At 35.8% G+C, this 9540-nt stretch overlaps 1 pseudogene; it reads left to right on the top strand.

Moving 5' to 3' along the window:
* The first annotated feature begins 1716 nt into the window (after positions 1-1716).
* On the top strand, positions 1717-2656 carry LOC141517444 (olfactory receptor 1E16-like; annotated as a pseudogene).
* Positions 2657-9540: the final 6884 nt, after the last annotated feature.

Raw genomic sequence — 9540 nt, 5'->3', positions numbered from 1 at the left:
CTCCCTTTCTCCTTTAATGTCAATTGCATCCTGACTACTATGATTATTGATAAAGAGACTTTAATTCTACATTCCATAAGAGTCAGGTCTGAACAATTAAATAATAATATGCATATTAGTTCAAATACTAAGTCTAATAATGCCCAAAGAATGGAACCAGGATCCAATTTACCCATTCTCTTATCTCAGGCTCAATCTTCACCAATATATAATAAAGAAATAATCTCACCCCAAACATAGGGAGAGTTCTCGATTGTTGACCTTTTCCTCACCACCTCTGGTCTCTCAGGGAGGTTGAGAGGTTATTAATGAGTGAATAATTGGAAAAAGGCATTTATTAAATGAGCACTCTGATCTGATCCCTCTTTACCCACCAGAGAGGACCACCAAAAACAAAAGAAAGTTAGGGGTATACCTCAATATTCTCTATAGTCCTAGTTTATTCTCAAAGTTCCATTTGGCATAGAAGTAACCCTAATTTCCAAAGGTCTATATCAGAAATGTGCAAATTCTGTCAAACTAGAATGGATTTGTGAATTCAGAGTAGGGGATACTGAAAGTTTTCTTTCTAAAGAATAGCTTAGAATTCTCAGAGAGGATTGTCACCTGGCTAATTGAAAAATAGGTTTTTCCCCTTCCATATCAGTTATCAAAGGCCATCTACTAAGTCACAAAAGAAGTTATAAGCTTCTTTGGAGGGATGACTCATGCCAAGAAAATCTCAAATGATTTCCAGAGTTAAAGGAAGTGAGAATATTTCAGGTTATAAACTATACAGTCTTGGTGTGTCACAAGCAGGGTGAAGGAAATTGAGACTCAGAAGGACAGTGTGGAGGGGCCATATGGCAGACTAAATAGAGAATGAGTGTAAGTTCCCGACTGTGACCAACACTGGTTGTATACACTTGGACCCATTCAATAATATCACTACCCTTCAGGAAACTACTTAAGATGTGGAATTTCATAATAGTATATGATCTATGATGGTAGAAGAATTTTCCTCATTTAGGAAATAACTTAGAGCAATGAAATCATAGATACAAATTTTGTTTTAAAAATATTGTATTAAGGAAAGAGTAGTGGACTTAAAATCAGTGGGTTGGGGTTTGAGTTTTGACTTTAACACAAACTACTTATGAGATGAGAACATATCTTTGTTTCTTAGAGTCTCAGTTGTTCATCTGTAAGAAAAAAGAGAGAAAATTAATACTGGCATGGTGATGTTATAAGGAAAACACCTTATAAACCATAAGGCACTATAGACATTTTGCTAGATATGGACTTAGGAGTCTGTTAAGGAACTCCCAGTGAGGAGATTCCCACCATCAATACAGAGCAACAACTATAGGGAAATTTATAAACTTAGAGAGATTAAGAGATTTTTCCAAGGTTATACAATCGGTATTTATCACAGAATTTAAACCCAAGGCTTTTGAAACTGAGACAAACTGTCTACCACCATGCCTTACTCCTATATATGATGGAAATGTGGTTTTTGTTATTCTTGTTCTCATTATTATCATCACCATATCTCATAATTTCCTAGGAATCTTATGCCTAGTTCAAAATCTTAATCCCAACAAGAACATATATTGGCATTATGTCCCATTTTCCACAGTAACCACTCTAGAGATCAGAATGGTAGATGGAAATACCACTACCTTCTGTTGAATTCTGATTTAGCCACACTCCCCTCCAATCAGTCTTTTTCATGTGATGGGAAGGGGAAACACAACCATCATCTCTGAACTCCTCCTCCTGGGACTCTCTGAGCAGCCAGATCATCAGCTGATCCTCTTTGGGCTGTTCCTGGTCATGTATCTAGTCACCATATTGGGTAACCTACTCATCATACTGGCCATTGCCTCCAACTCCCACCTCCACTCTCCTATGTATTTCTTCCTAGCCAACCTCTCCTTTGTTGATAATTGTTTTACTTCCACCACAGTACCCAAGATGCTGATGAATATCTGGTCCCAGCATCAGAATATTTCCTATGCTGGGTACCTCACATAGATGTATTTCTTCATGACTTTTGTTCTTCTGGATGATTTCCTCCTTGCCACCATGGCTTATGATCACTATGTGGCCATTTGCCTCCCTCTTCACTATACCACAGTCATGAGTCCTGCACGGTGTATGCTTCTGGTGACTGTGTCCTGGCTTTGTTCCCACCTCATTGCCCTCTCCCTCACTCTCTTCATGGTTCAGTTCTCTTTTTGTGGATCCCATGTTATCCCCAACTTTTTCTGTGATCTTCTACCCCTTCTCAAGCTTTCCTGTTCAGACACTAACATCTTTCAGATGGTAATGTTCATTGATGCTGCCCTGGCTGGTTTGATCCCATTCACTTGCATTTTGTTTTCCTACATTCATATTATCTCCACAATCTTCAGGGTCCCTTCTGCTGATGGGAAGCACAGTCTTCTCCACCTGTGGCTCCCACCTCTCAGTCATCATTCTCTTCTATGGAACTGTCATTCTGGTGTATTTATGGCCCTCATCCTCCTACTCAGCAGAGATAGGAACTATCGCATCTTTGATGTATACGGTAATAACTCCAATGCTGAATCCCTTCATCTACAGCCTGAGGAACAGGGACATAAAAGGGGCTCTAAAGAGGCTGCTCAGCAAAGGAATTATTTTCTCTTGGTGAACTGCCACAATACTAAGCAGAAATCCAAGGACTACGAGAACATTCACTCTAATGACTCATGCTTTTAAAAATGTCTTGGTTTGACAATAATTTTTTGCACTGTGTCTTTCAGAAGTCTTCTGCATGTACTTTCCTTAGTGACTCAAGCATCTGATAACCCAAGTATCACAATACAACAGCCTCAGAATAAGGGTATCTCAAAAGAAGCTCATTTTTACCTCTGTAACAAACTGCATTACTTCCCCAAGAAGTCATGCCCAATCTGAAGGTAAATGTCGAGTCTCTGCATACTAAAGGGACAGAATCTATGATTGTTCTGATGGACTGATTAATAACAGACTGACCCTGTGGAGGTGGTTAGGGACAAAACCAGAAGATAGAAAAGAGATTTTCAGTGAATTCAGCCTACAAATGAATAATATTCTTTCAGAAAAAATGTCATTCATTATAGACAAACCATAGATTATGCATGACAGGAATGTACAGCATCAACAAGAGGGCAGCTGGTGAGAAATAGTGTCATGAATATCTGGTAGTCCCTTATTTGAGAAAAACTTGTTTATAGTGAAGTGTGAACTGGACACAAAATGCAGAGTACTCAAGGTAAAGCAGCAGTGTGATGAGGGCAAGGGAGGAGAGACAGAGACAGAGACAGAGAGACAGAGACAGAGAGACAGAAACACAGAGACAGACAGACAGAGACAAAGAGAGACAGAGACAGAGACAGAGAAACAGAGAGAGACATAGAGACACAGAGACAGAGAGAAGAGGCAGAGATAGACAGGCAGAGACAGAGACAGACAGACAGACAGACGGATACAGACACAGTCACAGAGAAAAAGAGACAGAGAGATAGCAAGAGGAAAAGAAGGAGTTAGAGAAACTCAAGCAAAGTTTTCCTATTTAAGAGTTTGGCTAAAGCCCATTCCTGCATATGGATGAATTGAAGAGGATGGTGGGTTACATAAAGCAGGGCAGTGATTAGTGCTAAAGTTTAAAGTCAGAACATTACTGTGGAAGATCTTCTCTCTCCTTACACAATCTCTTTTCCTTCCGTTGAGAGCTGGGGCCTAAGTTGAGAGTAAGTCTGAGAACATGGTTAGTGACCTGAATTTATGTGTGTAGTCAGCCTGGTATGAAGGTCTGAGTAAATAAAGCAGAGTTCTTAACTTTGGTGGTCTAGTGAAGCCTATGGATTCCTTCTCAGAATAACATCTTCAAATTATAGTTGATTGAAATATAATTATGAAAAAAATTTTAATTCACAGAGCTCTGATTAAGAGCTCTAAGTTGAGGAAAGTTTCTAGGTGCTAATGGGATGTTCCTTCATGGAAATTGGAGGCTGTTTATCCTGGAGATAAAATAGATACATGGAGAACATTAATTTTATCTCCACTTATCTTCAGTACTGTCACATGAAAAAGGGATCAGAACTAGTAGCAATGGGTGGGAGATTCAGAGAGAGACACACTATAGCTCCAAATAAGGTAAAACTCGCTTCAGATAGGAGTTGGACCAGATCATTTCACATTTTATAACAAATTTCTACTAATCTTTGCAGAAGGTCCTTATTTCTTATATCCTATAAATTTTAAAAGTGAAATCCTCCTTATATATAAGTGTTCTCAGGAAGTAAAATGGTACAGTAGAAAGAGCTCTGGCCTAGGAGTGCTGGGTTCAAATCCCACTTGTGATTCTGTATAATTGTGTCACTTTAAGATTCCTTGGTCTTCAGTTTGTTCAGCTATAAAACAAGAGAGCTATAAAATAAAATAAAGTTGATGGCCTCTAAGGTCTTTTCAGGCTCTTGATTTATGACCTTATACTCCTCCTAGTCCCAGTTTCTTCCATTTCTATAAATCCTGTTTCTTAATCCCTGGACCCTGAAGAGCTAGGAAGTCTATTCACTGATGTCTAGTAATGTTTCCTGAACAGAGTTGTTATTAAAGTAATTACCGCTTCAATGAGTTGGACAAGATGCTCTGAGGTGTCTTCTCTTATGATATTTTCTTTTGAATGTTCTGGTAGTTTTATGAATGGAATTCTTAATTTGATTCTAGGATGGTCCTGCTTTCAGATGCAAGGCTTTGCCTCCCCTCTATGCTTCACCAAGGCTGTAACTCACACTCTTGGTAGCAGATCATTGCTATGCCCCAATAGAAGGATTCAAGGCTATTTTCTTTGTCTATTGGGGATATCCCTTGTTATGCACTGCTTCTGGGCAGCGACTCAGAAAGGCAGGAGGGTAATAGATACAGTGAAAAGAAGAAAGAAAGATGTATTTCTAGTAAGACAATCAATAAGCCTTCCAAAGAAATAAGCCTATGTAAACAGGAAGAGGGACAATAAGGTGATGCAGTAAATAGAGTCATGGGGCTCAGTGGTAGTGGAGGTGGTAGCTACAGCCAGCATAAACCTACTGGAGTCATGTAGATATATTCCTAGAAACAAGTGTTTATGATGACAATTCAGAATCAGGTTATCAACACCAGTAATTACAAACTGATTTTTATGTAAGAAAATGGTAGAAAACATTGCAAAAATTAATCATTCCCTAAAAACCTAGCAAGAATTGGTTAAAATTACTCATCAGAAGGTACTATCTTCCAAGAACTAACATGGCAAAAGTCCTTACTATCAATATAGACCTCAAAGACCTAGAGAAGTCAAAGAAATAAATTGTACTGGAACTGGCCTGTTATCATAGACTAGAATATTACCTACAACCTCTGAGATAAAGCATTAGTGTATAAAACTTTTTTTTCAATAAAAGTATTTTGTTTGTTTTTCCAACTACATACAATGGTAGATTTTAACCAATCATTTTTTTGCAAGGTTTTGTATTTTACAATTTTTCTCCCTCCCTCCCTTCTCCCCCACCCCGACAGAAAGCAATATGATATAGGCTTTACATTTGTAAACATGCTAAACATAGATCAATATTTAAAGTGTTGTGAGAGAAGAATCAGATCCAAAAAGAAGAAAACATTAAAGATAAGAAAATGACATAATACATAAGACAACTTTTAAAAATTGAACATAAGCTTTGATCTTCGTTTAAACTCTACAATTCCTTTTCTGTATACAGATGATATTTTTCAACACAATTGTTTTAAAATTGTCTTTGATAATTGTACTGATGAAATGAACAAGTCCACCATGGTTGATCATCACCCCACATTGTTGTTAGTCTGTATAACATTCCTCTGGTTCTGCTCATCTCACTCAGCATCATTTCATGCATCTTTCTAGGCTTTTCTGAAATTCTATCCTTCGTGATTTCTTCTAGAACAATAGTGTTCCATCATATATATATATATATATATATATATATATGTATGTATGTATATACATCATATACATATACATCATATACATATACAGTTTATTCAACCATTCCCCATTTGCTAGGAATCCCCTCAATTTCCAATTCTTTGCCACCACAAAAATTGATGCTATGAATATTTTTGTATATGTAGGATTTTTATCCTTTTTCATGATCTCTTCATGATACAGCCCCAGTAGAGGTATTGAAAAGGGTGCATACATTTTTATTGTCCTTTGGGCATAATTCCAAATTGCTCTCTAGAAAGATTGGATCAGTGTGCAGCTCCACCAACAATGCATTAGTGCCCTAGTTTTCTCACATGCTTTCCAACATTGATCATTATTCTTTCAAGTGGCCAATATGAAAGATGTGAAGTGATATCTCAGAGATGCTTTAATTTACATTTCTCTAATCAATAATGATTTAGAGCAATTTTTCATATGACTTTAGATGGCTTTGATTTCTTTGTCAGAGAATTGCCTTTCCATATCCTTTGATCATTTATCAATTAGTTTTATCAACTAGTTTTTTTGGTAAATTTGACTCAGTTCTCCATATATTTTAGAAATGAGTACATGTCAGAAACACTAGTTGTAAAAATTGTTTCCCAATTTACTACATTCCTTTTAATATTGATTACAATAGTTTTGTTTGTGCAAAAATGATTTAATGTAATCAAAATTATCTAGTTTGCTTTTTTATAATGTTCTCTATCTCTTCTTTGGTCATGAACTGCTCCCCTTTCCATAGATATGACAAATAGACCATTTCTCTTTCTCTTAATTGGCTTATAATGTTACCTTTTTTTGTCTAAATCCTGCACCCATTTTAACCTTAACTTGGTTCAGGATGTGAGATGTTGGCTTATTCTTACTTTCAGCCATACTATCTTCCAGGTTTCTCCACCAGTTTTTATCAAAGAGTGAGCTTTTATATCAGAAGATGGAATCTTTGAGTTTATCAAATAGCAGATAACTAGAGTCATTTACTGGTATCCCTTTTTCACCTAATCTATTCCACTGATCCACTACTCTGTTTCTTAGCCAGTACCAAATAGTTTTGATGACTGATGCTTTATAATTTTAGACCTGGTATAACTAGGTCATCTTTCTTTGCAATTTTTTTCATTAATTCCCCTGATCTTTTTGACCTTTTGTTCCTCCATATGAATTTAATTGCTATTTTTCCTAGCTCAATAAAGTAATTTTTTGGAAGTTTGATATGGCACTAAATAAGCAATTTAATTTAGGTAAAATTGTCATTTTTATTATATTAGCTTGGTCTACCCTTGAGCAATTGATTTTTGCCAAGTTATTTGGATCCACTTTTATTTGCGTGAAAAGTGCTTTATAGTTGTTCTCTGAAATTTTCTGAGTCTGCCTTGGCAGGTAAACTCCCAAGTATTTTATGTTATCTATAGTTATTTTGAATGGTATTTCTCTATCTCTTACTGTTATGTCTTGTTAGTAATATGGAAATACTGAGGATTTATGTGGGTTTATTTTATATTCTGCAACTTTATTAAAGTTGCTAAGTGTTTCAATAGTTTTTAGATGGTTTTCTAGAGTTCTCTAGGTATACCATCATATCATCTACAAAGAGTGAGAGTTTTGTTTATTTACGATTCTAATTCCTTCAATTTCTTTTTTCTTCTTTCATTGCTAATTTATTATTTTTTTGCAAGGTAAATGGGGTTAAAGTGGCTTGCCCAAGGTCACACAGCTAAGTAATTATTAAGTGTCTGAGACCAGATTTGAACTCAGGTATTCCTGACTCCAGGGCCGGTGCTCTATCCACTGTGCTGCCTAGCCATCCCTCATTGCTAATTTCTAATACAATATTGAATAATTGTTTCACCTCTGATCTTATTGGGAAGGCTTCTGGCTTATTCCTATTACATATAATGTTTGTTGGTATTTTCATATAGATACTGCTTATCATTTTAAGGAACATTCCATTTATGTCTATGCGCTCTAGTGTTTTTAGTAGGAATAGGTGCTGTATTTTGTCAAAAGCTTTTTTAAAAACTATTGAGATAATCAAATGATTTCTCTTAGCTTTGCCACTGATATGGACAATTATGCTGATAGTTTTCCTAATATTGAATCAATCCTACATCCTGGTATAAAGCCTACTTGATCATACTGTATTATACCAGTGACAACTTGCTGTAATCACTTTGCTAATATTTTATTTAAAATTTTTGCATCCATATTCATTAAGGAAACTAATTTATAATTTTCTTTCCCTTTTTTTTTTTGACTATTCCTGTTTTAGGTACCAGCACCATATTGGTGTCATAGAAGAAATTTAGCAGATCTCTTTCTTCACCTATTTTTTTTCAAATAGTATTTATAGTATTAGAACCAAATATTCCTAGAATGTTTGATAGAATTCACCTCTGAATCCATCTGACCCTGAACCATCAGGAGTTCATTGATGGCTTGTTGAATTTCATTTTCTGAGATAGGGCTATTTAAATTATTTAATTTCCTCTTCTTTTAAGTTGGACAGTTTATAATTTACTTGTTTCAACCTCCCCCTTCATCCTGTCCCTTTAATATTCCCCCTTTTTAAATAATTTTTTAAAATCATTTCATCAAGTCATGGACATACCATGAATGTCCGTATCTTCAGCCTAAGTATATTCCCTGTAATTTGTACAGTTCTCAAGAGTTATGAGATTCTTCCTCCCAGGTGTGAATACAGCTAATTTCATCTTCTTAGATAACAGTTATTTTTTTTTCTTTTCCCCTATTTACGTTTTCATGTATATCTTGAGTCTCCTGTTTGAAGATCAGATTTTCTGTTTAGCTCTGATCTTTTCATCAGGAAAGATTTAAAGTCACCTCTTTCATTAAATATCCATCTTTTACCCTGAAAGAGAAGGTTCAGTTTTGCTGGATGATGGATTCTTGGTTGTAATTCAAACTCCCTTGCTCTCCAGAATATCATATTACAAGTCCTTCGATCCTTTAATGTTGATACAGCCAGGTCCTGTGTAATACTGAGGATGACTTCGTGGTATTTGAATTGCTTCTTTCTGGTCACTTGCAGAATTTTCTCCTTGATCTGATAATTCTGGAATTTGGCCACAATACTCCATGGTGCTTTCATTTTGGGAAAGGGTTCAGGAGGGGATTGATGTATTCTTTCAATAATTATTTTGCCCTCTGGTTCCAGGATATCAGGGCAGTTCTCCTTAACTATATCCTGAAATATGGAGTCCAAATATTTTTCCTTTGATCAGTGATTTTAAGTAGGTCCTTGATTCTTAAATTGTCTCTCTTGGATCTGTATTCCAGGTCAGTTGTTTTGCCAATGAGGTAGTTTTCTTTTTTTATTTTTGTTTAACAGATTCTTGTTGTCCCAAGAAGTCATTACTTTCCACAGATTCCAATATTTTTTTCAGAGAAAAATTTTCTTTGTATGCCTTTTGTATCTTTTTTTTTCCCATTTGATCAATCTAATTTTGAAGGAATTGTTATCCTTTTGTGTTTTGCTCAATTGTGTTTTTTGAGGGAATTATTTTATTTTTGCATTTGTCCAATTGTAT

The sequence above is a fragment of the Macrotis lagotis genome, chromosome 1 (genome assembly GCF_037893015.1).
Source record: "Macrotis lagotis isolate mMagLag1 chromosome 1, bilby.v1.9.chrom.fasta, whole genome shotgun sequence".
NCBI classification, from domain to species: Eukaryota; Metazoa; Chordata; class Mammalia; order Peramelemorphia; family Peramelidae; genus Macrotis; species Macrotis lagotis.
This window is presented reverse-complemented; position numbering and strand designations above follow the sequence as displayed.